The sequence below is a fragment of the Schistocerca gregaria genome, chromosome 1, assembly GCF_023897955.1.
Source record: "Schistocerca gregaria isolate iqSchGreg1 chromosome 1, iqSchGreg1.2, whole genome shotgun sequence".
NCBI classification, from domain to species: Eukaryota; Metazoa; Arthropoda; class Insecta; order Orthoptera; family Acrididae; genus Schistocerca; species Schistocerca gregaria.
This window is the reverse complement of record NC_064920.1, coordinates 1,164,770,084-1,164,786,150: the sequence shown is the minus strand read 5'-3', so window position 1 is coordinate 1,164,786,150 and position 16,067 is coordinate 1,164,770,084.

Genomic DNA, 16,067 nt, shown 5'->3' with positions numbered 1-16,067 from the left:
TCAGAAGACCAAAACTTTTCGCTGCTGAGGATGTGTATTACACGTCCTGCTACGCCGTTACCCAAGTGTTGCGCTCATGTATACGCGCGACACTTGGGGTTTCCTTACAGTGTTGTGGACGTCTGTCAGCGTGCTGAGCTGCCGATCTGTCAGCGGCGTGGACGAGTTACTTCCTTATCTCTGTGAATAAAAACGTTTCGAGTATTTATTATACAACACATGCCCTTCAAAGCGTGTTCTCGTTTGCTAAGAATCTTGTTATGAGATACGATGATTGATGTGATTAATGAGATACGATGATTGGTATGACTACATGATTCGCGAGGCGCGAGGACGACGTGAATGGGCGCGTCGGAAGACAGTCCATCTGAAATGAAATCCAATAACCCTGTCAATGAAATTTTAATATCTTATCTACATTTACGCTGAAGAGCCAAGGAAACTGGGACACCTGTCCAATACCGTGTATGGACCAAGCGAGTACGCAGAAGTGCCGCAACACGACGTGGTATGGACTCCACTTTGAAGTAGTGCTCAAGGGAATTGACACCATGAATCCTGCAGGGCTGATCATAAATCCATAAGAGTACGAGAGGATAGAGATATCTTTTGAACAACACGCTGCAAGGCATCCCAGATATGCTGAATAATGTTTAAGCCTGTGGAGTTTGGTGGCCAGAGAAAGTGCAAACTCAGAAGTGTGTTCCTGGAGCCACTCTGTAGGCTATTTTGGAAGTGCAGGGTGTCGCATTTTTCTACTGGAATTTCCCAAGTCTTTCGGAACGCACAATGGGCACGATTGAATGTAGTTGATGAGACAGGATGCTTACGTATGTGTCACATGTCAGAGTTGTATCTAAAAGGTATCAGGGATCCCATAGCACTCCAACTGCATACTCCTTGCACCATTACAGAGCCTCCACTAACTTGAATATTCCCCTGCTGAGACGCAGGGTCCATGGATTCATGAGTTTGTTTCCATACGTCCATCCGGTCAATGCAAACTGAAACGAGACTCGTCCGACGCGTCAGCATGTTTACAGTTAGGAACAGTCCAATATCGGTGTTGAAGGGCCCAGGCGAGGTTCATAAATGGTTCAAATGACTCTGAGCAGTATGTGACTTAACATCTGAGGTCATCAGTTCCCTACACAGTACTACTCAAACCTAACTAACCTATGGGCATCAAATGCATCCCTGCCCGAGGCAGGATTCGAACCTGCGACCGTAGCAGCAGCGCCGTTTGCCACTGAAGCGCCTAGAACCGCTCGGTCACAGCGGCCGGCCCCAGGCGAGGCGTAAAGTTCTGTATAGTGCAGTCATCAATGGTACAGAGTAGCCCTTCGCCTCCGAAAGCCAATATCGGTAACGTGTCGCCGAATGGTTCGTCCGCTGACACTTGATGATGTCCCAGCAATGGAATCTGCAGCAATCTGCGGAAGGGTTACACTTCTGACACGCTGAACGATTCTCTTCAGTCATCGTTGGTCCCGTTCTTGCAGGATCTTTTTCCGGTCACAGCGATGTCGGAGATTTGATGTTTCACCGGATTCCTGATATTCACGCTACACTCTTGCAACGGTCGTACGTGAAAGTCCCCACCTTATCTCTTCCTCGGAGATGCTGTATCCCAACACTCGTGCGCCCACTATAGCCCCACGTAGAAAGTTACTTAAATCTTGACAACCGGCCCTTGTAGCATCAGTAACCGATCTAACAATTGCACCAGACACTTGTTGTCTTATATAGGCGTTGCCGACTGTAACGCCGTATTTTCCCTGTTTACATATCTCTGTATTTGAAAACGCATGCCTGTACAAGTTTCATTGGCACTTCACTGTAGTGCTGCAGCGAGAGGGATAACGGGTGCACCACAGTGTGCGACTGAAACGGCCTGACAAAAGGAATCGTACTCCACATCAGTATTCGTTGGGAGGGGGGGGGGGGGGGAGATCTAAATTGCGCACAGATTCACGGTGAAATTCTAGCAGTATATGAACCAAATAACATCTGTATAGTAGTAGTGCAACGGGACCAATAATTTGACCGGTCTGGAAGTCCAAATCTTGCAGCTTGAGATTTTACAACAATGAGGGAATTCACGACCAAAGAGTGTATTTCTATCGTCAAGGAATTGAATGAGTGGGACAGCATTCCGACCGTTGTTTAGAGAGACTTACTGAAATATAGCGTCGTATAGTTGTGTCATACTGAGTATAGTGCAACGCTCAATAAAAGTTACTTGGCCTGCCGTTCATAATCTGATTAAAAAATAACACACAGCGTAAGTAAACGAGTCACTGGAAGAAGAAACCTCTTTCCTTATCGATCCAAGATACCTGTTTATATGAGAAGATTCACTAACCCTGTGTACTTCAGACGTGCTTATAGCGTCCATAGGCCATAGTCATAGATCATCATTCATGTCACAACAACTGTGTCTTAGAGAGCTTGAAAACGCTATATTTTCTTGTTGAATCTGACTATTGTTTCCGCAGGGACGTAGCTATTCATACGTACACTACCTGAAGAGTCGCCATTTCTTTGACCACGTCCACAGTCTCCAGCACTACTCGTCTGGATATCTGTCGCTGCACACAACACGCGCAACTTTCAAAACATACCTGCCATATTGTCCTCTGACGGAGTTCCACAGCGCAGCCCGCACTCCATCCGACCATGTCGTGCCGATCCGTAACGCCACATTTGGGCGATTCCTCTCCTCGTTAAAGAGAGTCCCTAGGAACTGATGCCAAGACAGGAAAGCGTGGTCCTGTATAGTCCCCGTGCCGTACACGACGCACGCGTCGTCAACCGCGCTTGTTATCTTCAAGAATGGGCGTGAGTGTCGACCGTAGTCGAAAATCGGAACCAACGATGAGGCGCAACAAACGAGTATTTCCACACCCTCGAGCTGACCGCACGAAATAACGTTATGCTCTGGTGCGAGACAGTACAGAGTCGTATGTACTGCCAAGAGGAAAACCCTTGACCCCATTACTCAGGTTGTCAGCTAACCTGATTTCAACCGGCTCCTTATAAACAGTGCCTCAAAAACCGGAGCTTCTCGTCAAATATCATCCAGTGTGCATCATTTAAACGATTTATTAAAATCTCGTAGGCCATCACGTCCACGAGAGATGGAAAACGCTGGTAGAATTATCATTTTTGCTTTGAAATATAAGAGGGCATCAAAGAGCGTGGTACATGTTGCGAATCGAACTTGACAAAGAGACCAATCTTTTTGAAGTACTGGCAGGTAATACACGTAACAGTAAAACGCGTAACAAGAGAAGAAGATGGCGATCGTTCGTCAGAATATCTCGCACTACAGCAAAACTCGCAAGAAGAGAAGAAGATGGCTGGTTAGACCGTCGGAATTTGTGCTTAAAACGGAGATAAAAACGCTGCAGAACAGCAGGAAACACAGTATTAATCAATCGCACCCAAAATTACTTAGAGATTACAGCAAAAACGAAATGCTGAGTTCATCACAATTACATACGAACAGAGCACAGTTTCTACGAACTGTAGTAGCACTCAGATACAGTACTTAGCGCAAATGCTTAGGTAATTTAACAAGGATGCAAAACATTAAGACATAGTTCTCGGATAATTACATTGTGAAAATCGCAGTTAATAAGGAGCATTTGATTATGAAGCTAGCGAGACGGAGATATCATCAAGTAATGATGCAACGGCAGTAGATAATTTGGTGTTATCTGAGCGGAAGCGTAACTGATCTTATGGCTCAATGGCAACCGTACATTTGAGGTTATCATCAATTTTCTCCTATACTTTCAGGACCTTTGCGTCTCCGTTTCATGCGATCCGTGGCTTCCTTCTTAGTGGTGGTGTATACTTGACCTCTTAGCAACAAATAATCCTGAGTTAATAACGAACGAGTTGGGGTAGCGAGACTGAATATGGTAAACCCCAAATCCTCGAAAAATAAGCCAAAAATATACCTATTCAAAAAAGCAGATAAAAATTCAGTTGACGGCTTCCTAAGAGACAGTCTCCACTCTTTCCAAATTAATAATATAAGTGTAGACCAGACGTGGCTTAAATTCAAAGAAATAGTATCGGCAGCAAGTGAGAGATTTATACCAAATAAATTACGAAACGACGGAGGTGATCCTCCGTGGTACACAAAATTGGTTAGAACACTGTTGCAGAAACATAGAAACAAAAATGCCAAATTTGAACAGACGAAAAATCCCCAAGATTAGTGATCTTTTACAGAAGCTTGGAATTTAGCACGGACTTCAATGCGAGATACCTATAACACTTTCCACCACGAAACTTTGTCTCGAAATCCGACAGAAAGATATTCTGGTTGTATGTGAAGTATGTTAGCGGCAAGAAACAATCAATGTCTTCTCTGCGCGATAGCAATGGAGATACTACCGAAGACAGTGCTGCCAAAGCAGAGTTACTAAACACAGCCTTCCGAAATGCCTTCACAAAAGAAGACGAAGTAAATATTCCACATTTGGAATCGAGAACAGCTGCCAACATGAGTAACGTATAAGTAAGAATCGTCAGAGTAGTGAAGCAACTGAAATCACTTAATAAAAGCAAGTCTTCAGGTCCAGACTGTATACCAATTAGGTTCCTTTCGGAGTATGCTGATGCATTAGGTCGATACTTAACAATCATATACAACCGTTCGCTCGACGAAAGATCCGTACCCAAAGACTGGAAAGTTGTACAGGTCACACCAATGTTCAAGAAAGGTAGTAGGAGTAATCCACTACATATCAGGCCCATATCGTTAACGTTGATATACAGCAGGACTTTAGAACATATAAGGTGTTCGAGCATTATGAATTACTTCGAAGAAAACGGTCTATTGGCACACAGTCAAAATGGGTTTAGAAAACATCGTTCCTGTGAAACCCAACTAGCTCTTTATTCACATGAAGTGTTGAGTGGTATTGATCCCGTATTTCTGCATTTTCGGAAGGCTTTTGACACTGTACCACACAAGCGGCTCATAGTGAAAATTGCATGCTTATGGAATATCGCCTCAGTTATGTGCCTGGATTTGTGATTTCCTATCAGAGAGGTCACAGTTAGTAGTAACTGAGGGAAAGTCATCGAGTAAAACAGAAGTAATTTCTGGCGTTCCCCAAGGTAGTGTTACAGGCCCTTTGCTGTTCCTTATCTATATCAACAATTTGGGAGACAATCTGAGCAGCCGTCTTCGTTTGGTTGCAGATGACGCTGTCGTTTATCGACTAATAAAGTCATCAGAAGATTGAAAAAAATTGCAAAACAGTTTAGAAAAGATATCTAAATGGTACGAAAAGTGGCAGTTGCCCCTAAATAACGAAAAGTGTGTCATCCACATGAGTGCTAAAAGGAACTTGTTAAACTTCGGTTAATCGATAAATCAGTCTGATCTAAAAGCCGTAAATTCAAGTAAATACCTAGGTATTACGTTACGAACAACTAAAACTGGAAGGAACACACAGAAAATGTTATGGAGTAGGCTAACCAAAGACTGTAATCTATTGACAGGACACTTAGAAAACGTAAGAGACCTACTAAGGAGACTGCCTACACTACGCTTTTCCGTCCTCTTTTAGAATATTGCTGCGCGTTGTCGGATCCTTACCAGATAGGACTGACGGAGTACATCGAAAAAATTCAAGGAAAGGCAGCACGTTTTGTATTATCGCGAAATATGGGAGAGAGTGTCACAGAAATGATACAGGATTTGGGCTGGAAATCCTTACAAAGAAAGGCGTTTTTAGTTGCGACGGAATCTTCTCACGAAATTCCAATCACCCATTTTCTCCTCCGAATGCGACAATATTTTGTTGATGGCGGCCTACATAGGGAGGAACGATCACCACGGTAAAATATGGGGAATCAGAGCTCGTACGGAAAGATACAGGTGTTCATTCTTTCCGCTCGCTGTACGAGATTGGAATAATAGAGAATTGTAAAGGTGGTTCGATGAACACTCTGCCAGGCACTTGAATGTAATCTGTCCATGTAGATGTGGATGTAGATGTAAATGACGCAATCCATCACATCATCCAGGATCTCAAATACGCTATTGCAGGGCCTGTGTTGTTCAAGGGAACGATCCAGTATTCCTTCGGACACGAGTACATGTCCGTAGGAACAGGCACTGCTGCAGCAACAGCTATTATGAAATACACATTGAATGTATTCGCAGTTGTGAATGTGAGCAACAGTCAGCTGTATAATGCAGTGATGACAATGAAAATGTGTGCCACACCGGAACTCGAAACTGCATTTCCGACTTACGGCGAGCGGTCGCCTTATCAATAGGATATCCTTACACGACTCACGGCCAGACCTAAACTTACCTGTACCGGAATATACATAGTGGATATTCGAATACAGGTCGTAGACACATGGTTGACGACATGTGTAAGTCTGAGTCTCTCCGTGAGTCAATCTCAGATACCCTAACTGTAAGTGAAATCAGGGTTCGAGGCCTGGTCCGGCACCAGTTTTCATTGACGTCATTCTGTTATACAGCTGATCTATATCCATATTCGCAACTGCGAATACATTACCTGTATATATGTAGCATCTGAAATCTCCCCCTAATCGCCTCCTCTTTCCTTCTATATACCTTTCTCAGAATATTTCTGTAAGACCCTCTTTCATTTTTAATACCTGTCCAATATAGATCCGTTTCCTAATTTTTATCATATCCAGTAGTTGTTTTTCATCTCCCACTCTTCTCTGTGCCTCGTCACGTTTCACTCTCTCCATCCAACCTATTCTTTCAATCGTACGCCACATCCACATTTCAAAAGCCTCCAGCCTTAGTGTTTCTTTCTTTCTTAGTGCCCGCGTTTCAGCAATATACAGGAAGACACTCCATACATTTTACTAGCCTTTTCCTTAAATCCATGTCCATATTGGATCAGAATATTCTCCTTTTCTTATCAAATGCCTCTTTCGCCATTTCTATTCTGTTTTTAACTTCTGTGCTGCTCTTCCAGTCTGTTTACCTCCTGCTGCCGAGGTGTTTAAGGCTTTGGACATATTATACTTCTCCCTTTAGCATTATCTTTATCTTTTTATTTCCTACCAGTGCCATTATTTTTTTTTCATTTGTATCTATTTTCATTCCATAAATCTTTCCTTTACCTTCAATGGTATACATTACATCCTGTAAGTCTTTCTGACTGTTGTTAGAAGGACCATGTTGACTGAAAATCTCGAACACTATATTCTTCTTCTTCCAGTTTCTACCACTTTATCGTTTAGTGGGCGTTGTCAACCACGTGTTTGAACATAGACTGAAAAGCAAAGGAGACAGAAGGCAGCTTTGTTTTACTCCTTTTCGTAGTTGAATCCGCTTGGTACTTTATCCTCTCACAATTAATAATACCTTTTGATTTAAAGATAATAAGTTAACAGGTCGTGTAGTTTTCCGGTCTACGGTCTTTACTATCACTGCCTTGAAACCCATCTCCTTTCTATAGACCCTCTATATACTCCTACCTTTTTTGCTAAGTATTGTTTGCCATTTGAGCTCTTGATATACCAACAGCTGTTTCTCTCTTCTATAAGGGTCTCTGTAATTTTCATTGGTTTTTTCCTATTTCTTTTAAATTTGAGGCAGCACTGAAATTAGGAAATTAGTTATCGCTACTACAAATACAAGATAAAAGTTTGCTCGTCGAAGTCCTTCATTAAATTGTTGAGACTTCATCACTAAGAAAACCATGAAAAAGATGCCTAAAATGCTGATGTTTGAGACGTTGGGGCTCAATATATCCATCACTGAATCATATACTGAGCTTTTGGGGACGAGCTCAAAAGTGTTTTTTTTTTTCATTTTAAGAAACCTGGAGAAAAACAGTTGATAAACCAGAATGACTCTATTTGCTCCACCAACCTAGTTTCTTTCTTTTTTTCTTATTGCAATTCTGAAACTACTTTCGTGACAGTGAACTGTCAGGCTGTGGCAATATTTTTATCATCAGTATTACATTGTAGGTACATCTCAGTACGTGAAGGCGGGCTCTTACGTATAAAGGCTTCGTTGTAACTGAAATACCTATCATGACAGTAATTTTGTAAGTTATTAAAGCCATTAGTTTTTGATTGCAGGAACTAACTTGGTATCTAACGAACAACATTATGTTATTTTCACCTCTCGGCCACCTAGGAAATATACGTAAGGTTGATATTACAACTGTTTTATTTAATAACTAATGACCTTTTCTGATTAATTTTTACCTTTATCCCTTCTTCTACTGAAATCTACATATATATTAACATGAGGCTGTGCCAGCACACAGTCATTGTTAGTAATTCCCACTGTGCATGTCTTCACCATTCGACGAATAGTCCTCCATTTTGGATTGGTTTTCACTTTTTCTAATTGTGGTCTCTTGTCGCCAGTAGACGAGCGGGACGATTTCTGCAAGGTGCTGGTATGGGTGTGCGTTTCAGTGCTTGAGTTAAGTTGCTCAGTGAGTCATTTAAATGTTGATCTATTATGTTGGAGTGTTCTGCTCCTGCACCATAGAGATGTACATGACTCTGCAGTCGAGAACACTAAGTATTGTGCGGTGCTTTGTAGAAGATTTATGTTTTTATGATTTTATTTGAGGTCTTTAAATTTTTTTATTTAGCACGTACGTGTGCTTTTATACGTCAGAGAGCGGCGGTTTGTGAGATGTCAGATTTTTGAATAGCTACTGTTTATTAGTTTGTTGTAAAATGTAATGTTCGTATTTGTCACTTTGGGTGACTACTGACTAGGTATCCATAAGTTTGTTTTCCTTGCGTCTGCACACCCTTAGCACTTCTTATAATATTCAAACTGGTGCTCCAGGTATGCTGTCTACTTTCCGCTTCATCTACACGCTTTGTTGGAATGGATATTACCATACCATCAACATAGCAACGTTCCTTAAAGTCGTTAATGCTGAGTCACATTTAAAGATTACCTAAAATAGCACCAGATGTTTTAGTAGAGAATCGCAGCAAGAACAGACAACGAAAAGGTCTACTTATTCTCCAACCGCTCCGAACTTAAGGACATAAGGATCTGCAACAGCACAAAGAAGAAAAAAGGATAACGAAATAGCAGAGCTATCCCACAAGAGCGTTGGCATACATATGAGTGTGCCGGTATCATAGCACGCCGCATATGAGCAACGTTAGCAGTAGGAGGCGGAAAGACGTCATTTCGCAGGCGTGAGTCGTTGGCTGTGGGAATCAGGCGGTGGCCATATTGTGTTACGGGCAGCGAGACGTGTGCCTCGCAATCAAGGCTGTCGTGAGCGCAGCGCCTTGTCTGTATGCAAGCCGCCTCGCACCTTCCACGCGCCTCTAGACGCCACGCGGAACGCCGTGTGGAGCAGGCAGCCGCGCGGAAGCTGCACAGAAAACACAGCGCCGCCGCCTCCGCAGCACAGACTCCTGCAAAGCGGCCGCTGCCTGCTTCACAGCCGGCGCTGCTGAGAACGCTGTCTTGTGGGCGGAATGTGAGACCGTAAAGGAATCCTTATAGGGCGAATTTCAAACAGGTGGCACTGTGTAGAAAGCAAGAATAAACAGGTAAACCACTGTTAGTTTAGTAAGTAAAGTACCTTTTTTGGACTGACTACGTAATCCACTATGCTTTGCAGTACAGTTGGAGAAATACAGCTACAAGTACACTTTCTTTTTCTTTGTTGAGTCATCAGCCTCCCGACTGGACTGATACTGCTCTCGCCGAATTCACCTCCTCTGCCAACCTCTTCAGCTCTGAGTAGCACTTGCAACCTACGTCCTCAATTATTTTCTGGGCTTATTCCAATCTCTGTCTTCCTCTATAGTTGTTGCCTTCTAGTACCATGGAGTCATTCCCTGATGTCTTAAGTAGACCACACCGTGGTTCAGATCGAAAAAAATCGATTTTCGGTTTTCATCATATATCGATAGATTAAGGTTTTATTTAAGTACTCTGAAAAGGATTTTGCTGACAAAAAATGTTTTCGAGCATTTAAAGAGTATTTTCCTGCCATATGTTTTTATGTGCCACGCCCACTTTTCTGCATATATTTTAGATCTTTATATCCCCTACATTGCACTTTAGGAATTTTTTATTTTATTCCAGAGTGTGTTGTCTATCCTTGGAATGCAACGGTCGGTATTGTTTCTGCTGTTTGCTTTCGTTTTGTACAAATGTGATTGCGAGTAGTTGTTAAACTTACGTTTGCAGTGCTTGTTCCTTGTTTTGTTGTGTTTATTGAAGATGACGAAACGTAAAGGCATTTTCAAGAAACGACAATTTAGGTCTGACAAGTTTAGAAAGCCTTTTGTACAAGAGGTTACGTCGCCTGGCAACGATGTTTCTAATTGTAATTCTTCAACAAGTGTATCATCAAAGAAGCTCTCGCCATTTCAAGAGAGATAGAACATATTTACTGTAAGTGAGAATGGGTGCAGTAACATTATTATAAATTTGAGATTATTATCAGATGTAATCTCTAAATTTGTACAATGTAGACAGTTTGGTGAGTCACAGAGTGAGAAAAATTGTGAGAGTGCCAGTGGGAGAAAAGGCTTAGCAATTGCTCTGGATTTAATTTGCACTAACTGCTCAGCGGTGATTTCATTTATGAGTTCTTCATAACCAGATGCAAGTGGCCCTTATGAAATCAATACTAGATTAGTTTATGTCTTACGTTCCATTGGCAAGGGCATGGCTGCAGGGAGAACATTTTGTTCAGTGATGAACGTACACAACCGCCAAAGAAATTTGACAAACTGACTGTAACATTAGAGAAAGCTGTATGTGAGGTCAGTGAGGAAAGCATGAAACTGGGTGCTAGGGAAGCAGTGGAAGAAAATGATAGATGTTTGGATATTGCAGTTGCACTTCATGGAAGTTGGCAGAAAAGAGGACATACTTCTGTCGTAACTGTAAGCTACAAATTTCTCAAGTTTTTTCCTTAAAGTAAATTTCCCGTAAAATTTTCAGTACAGATAAATGAATTTTCAGAGACTGCATAACATAAAAAGCCACCTCTGGTACTAAATTCATTAATATTCCCCCATTAGGAAGTTCACAAAAAAAACTGTCTGTAGAAAAACGTAATATTTTTTGTTAATAAATTTAAGAAAGTATTTCTTAAAAACTATAAAATGGATGAAGTAGATTTTCGTACAGTTGACTCTATTAGCATCATGTAACATACAGTAAAAATATTAAGGTCCTGCATCAAATAGTTTTTTTTTTCAGAAATGGTTTTACTTGCATAAATTAACATGGGTTAGATAGGCAGGGTGTGGTCCCCTTAACAGATGTCCTATCATCCTGTCCCTTTTCCTTGTCAGTGTCTTCAACATATTCCTTTCCTTTCTGCTTCTGCGCAGAACCTCTCACTCCTATCCTTGTCAGTACACCTAATTTTCAACATTATTCTGTAGCACTACATCTCAAATTAGTCGATTATAGTTTGCTCCTTGTTTCCCACAGTCCATGTTCATCATACAATGCTTTGCTCCAAATGTAGACTCAGAAATTTCTTCCTCAAATTAAGGCCTATGTTTGATACCAGTGGACTTCTCTTGGCCAGAAATATCCATCCTGCCAGTACTAATCTGCTTTTGATGTCCTTCTTCCTCTGTCCGTCATTTGTTACTTTGCTGCCTAGGTGGTAGAATTCCTAATGGTCACCTACTTCGTGACCACCAATCCTGATGTTAAGTTTTCCGCTCTTCTAGTTCCTGCCACTTCTCAATACTTTTGTCTATCTTCGATTTACTCTCGATCCATATTCTGTACACATTAGATTTTTCATTCCATAGCAGATACTGTAATTCTCCTTCACTTTCACACAGGAAGCAATGTAATCATCGAATGGCATCATTGGTACCCTTTCACCTTGAATTTCAATTCCCCTCCTAAACATTTCTTTTATTTCCATCATTGCTTCTTCGATACATATTGAACAGTAGGGGTGAAAACCTACATCCCTGTCTTACACCCTTCTCAATTCGAGCCCTTCGTTCTTCGTCGTTCACTCTTATTTTTCCATCTACGCCCTTTTACATATTATTACCCGTATGCCCCTATAGCCTATCCCTACTTTCATCAGAATTTCGAACATCCTACACCATTTTACATTATCGAGCTCTCTTTCCAGGTCGACAAATCCTATCAACGTCTTCTGGTTTTTCTCTAGATTTTAGTCATTATTACACTATGACAAAATGTGGCTGATTGCTTCTTGAGTTGGCGTGAGATAATGTGATTAATCAAAGGAAGATGACAATGATTAAATTACCTGTCAGTTTACCTTGTTCCCCTAATGAACTAGCAATGTCAGAACTCACGGGGCGTTTCTACTGCTGTCCCTACCACAGTCGACATAAAGCACCATCGCCACTACCTCGGGTTTCAATATTCAACTGGCAATAAGGAGATGGCAGGCAGAAACCACAGACCAAGGAGATTTGATAAAATGTTGGAAGTATTGTCTCACAAGATCAAATGAGAGGTAGCCCGTTAAAAGTGAATAACGGCTACTACACACAAATTAAGGTGAAATTGTGGATACGAAGTCTTGCTGCAGACTCAGTAGCAAATAAACGGGAAAAATTGAGAGGATGTGGGCCGAGAGATACTGGACGCACTAATAGTCATCAGGGTGAAGGTTACCGGCCAAGGCATAGGCGGTATAGATTGCTACTCTGGAAGTATGATAGGATCATTGCGTCTATTGTTTGGTGCACGCCCCACGTATCATCTAAGAATTATTACCGATTAGAACGTGGAAACTGGTTACTGATCGTACTGAGTTCCACAGCCAGTGACCACACTGGCATACGGGCCCTCCAATTGAGATGACAAAAGGGCTTCGCATGAAACACCACGTAAAAAAATGGGGTTATGTAGTCAAAAAAGTGGGGAATAATGTGGTGTGTTGGAATTCTGAAAAAAAAACCTGCATCCAGAAAATGTAGCGCATTACTTAATAGATGCAACTCATAAAGTTGCAGAAAGCAGCGGAATATTATACTGGGGGCATTTCACTTTTGAGTGAGATGAAAGGTACTCCAATTATTACAAAATTGTTAAGGCTTTTTGTGGCCACCAGCTGTTCGTAGAAATCGCCATTCCACGTGAAATAGCTCGTGGTGAGACATGCATGGAAGAGCTTTGTGATGCCTTGCAGGAAGGCGTCGTAATGGGTAGTCCTCTCAGTCCAGTGGTGGCCAATTTCTTCATGGAACAATTCGAAGCACAGGCACTGGACTTGGCGACTTGCAAACCTAAGGTGTGTTACAAGTACGTCAATGATACTTTCGTTGTGTGGAGCCATTGTGCAGAACAGATCGGTGACTGCCTAAGACCTTGAACAGCCTCCATGCCAACATAAAATTTACAATTGAAGTACAAAAGGACAAAAAACTGCTATTTCTAGATGTGCTGGTCACAAGGGATAGTGAAAACCTAGAACACAGCTTGCATCGAAAACTGACACACACAGACCGATACCTGCACAAACTATCAAATCACCATCCGAGCACGAAAATAGGCATGATTAATATGTTCGTAACGCGAGCTGGACGAATATGTGCGCCGCAGCACCTCAGACGCAAAACACCTGGAATGTGTTCTGAAGAGCATTGGGTACTCCAGAAGTTATATTAAAAGTGTATCAGAGCCAAACACTCGGCGAAGTAAGGAATCATAAAAAGAAAAGTCGGGTAGGCCTTTCTGTCATACATTCCCAGAGCGACGGACAGAATCGGCCTATATTGCGCAAACACGGCGTAAAGACGACTTTCAAACCGACAGGGAAGATCAAAGAGTGACTTAGGTCGGCTAAGGAGAAAAGGGACCCATTTGCAATGTCGCAATATACAGTATACCATGTACATGCGGAAAGGTTTGTGTCGGAATGACTGAACGATTAATCAACACCAGGATCAAAGAATATAAGCGACATAGCAGGTTGGCCAGTTGGAGAAATCGGCCGTGGCAGAGCAAGCACTGAGTGACACCGATTACGTAATAAAATTCGCTGACACGGAAGTTCTGGCTGTATAGAAGCACTATCACACGCGCTTGTTCAGAGAAGCTGTAGAAATACGAAAACACGCGAACAGTTTCACGAAGAAAGAGGAAAGTCTTAAGGTAAACGGATCCTGGCTTCCCGTACAGCAGCGAACGACCGTCGCAGGTGCAAGAGGGGAGCCGCCCGGAAATGACCGCGGAGAAGCCGTCGGACGTTGGTTGGGCAGGTACATATAGTGTGCGGCCGCGAGCTCGGCTCCAGTCCACCACCGGCTGTGGAGGGTGAAGCTTTGACAATGCCAGCCACTCGTGCTGGTGAAACGTCAGTACAATCATTAGATGAACGTCGGCCGAAGAACCCGAGACAGAAACCAGTGTGCAGTTAATACTCCAACTATTGTTCCGCGGTCGCACAGCACTCTGGCTTTGACCGCAGTGGATATTGGTTAGAGCCCCCTACGCAGCACAAACTCGGAGCAGCCTGACACACAGCAGTCTTCAGTTCCACACAGGCAACCAGTTCGCCCCAGCATGGTGCCATCCAAGTCACTGTGCAGTCATATTTTAGCAATATATTGCGTGCCACAAAGCGAATAGTGCTGTATTAATTGCTCTCCATTCACAGGTAGCGATCGCGGCTCCATTCACTGCACATTATTGTTACTCTTCTGATTTAGGATCCGACAAGAGTGGTACTTTTCTTCTTAAACTGTGGCTTTCGTTATGTAGGATAATACATGTTGTTTATGGACAATGCTTGGAAGGACCTACCACGGAAGTAACAAGCGTCACTGGAGCTGGATGGAGCTGGATTTTGAATAAACAGTGTTTAGCGGAACACGGGGCAAGACGGGGAGATGGGGTAAGACGGAGAAGGGCTATAAGCTACAGTTAGAGTATTGCCGTCTGTGGATAGCTACGTCAACATCATCATTACACAGGTCCCAGTGTGTTGACATTGCGGAACCTTAGTTTCGCGGCGGTTTCTGTGAGCTTTGCAAGGTACTTACAATTGTTATACTGATTTGCAATGCTTTACACCTTTCGAGGTCCTAAAACATGTATTGTAATTCAATGGTTAAGTAAACAAATGATAATCATACGTACTCGAATATGCTTATTTTTGTCCCTTTTGTAAGGGTTTAAAGTTAGCTTCCCCATCTTGCCCCGCCTTTCCCTATATACATGAAAAAAGCAAAACAATATCCTGAAATTTAAAAATTATCCTAAGACGAATATGTTTATGAAAGAAGTATGTTTGTTAAATGATGGTTCATGCTTCGGGTACTTATATTTATAACATGTAAACGCTGTAGGGGAAGTCCCTCGTCAACTAAAGTGGCATGGCGCGGTGTAAAAGGTGGATTTGGCGGTCGAACTGAGCGGCCCCTTTGTATGAACGGCTCTCAGTGTGTGGCAAGCCTTAGGACGGTATGCCTCGACGGTGCTAAGAGAGGCAATTGGAAGCTGCATTAGATGGGATTTGCCTCGGATGTGGATCTGGCTATTATTCGGTATTCACGGAATAATGGAATGGCTGTAATATGTTGAAAAGCCGACGCCAAGACCATTCGCACATCAAGTGCCGGGGAGAACAGTTAGCCGCCATTTCGCCTGCCACTAATCTTCACCACTGCTTCACAGACTTCATACATTCATTTACGTAATGCACATTGGCACGGGCCAGTTAATTTGTGTGTTGTTTCAGTAATAATCACATCAAACGTCAATTCGTGTTCGAAACAATAACTTCAATCCTGATCTCGAACCTACACAGGGTCCTCACTTAAGTGCTAAAATCGGGTATCCTGATTTAAATGAACAATTCAGGCACTCATACGTTTAAAAGTGATTTTTTTGTCTAAAATAAAAGGAGTGGCAAAAGTTAAAATAAGAGTAAAATTTCGACGTTTTGTTTATGGACTACTCCAAGTAAAATTGTTAAGGTAGGAAGTTTAAGTTCAGAAAATTTAAAGATTAATAAATTTGAAAGTGAAAATCTTAATTATTCAAAAGCTAAAACCATGAAAGTGAAGTTGGGTAT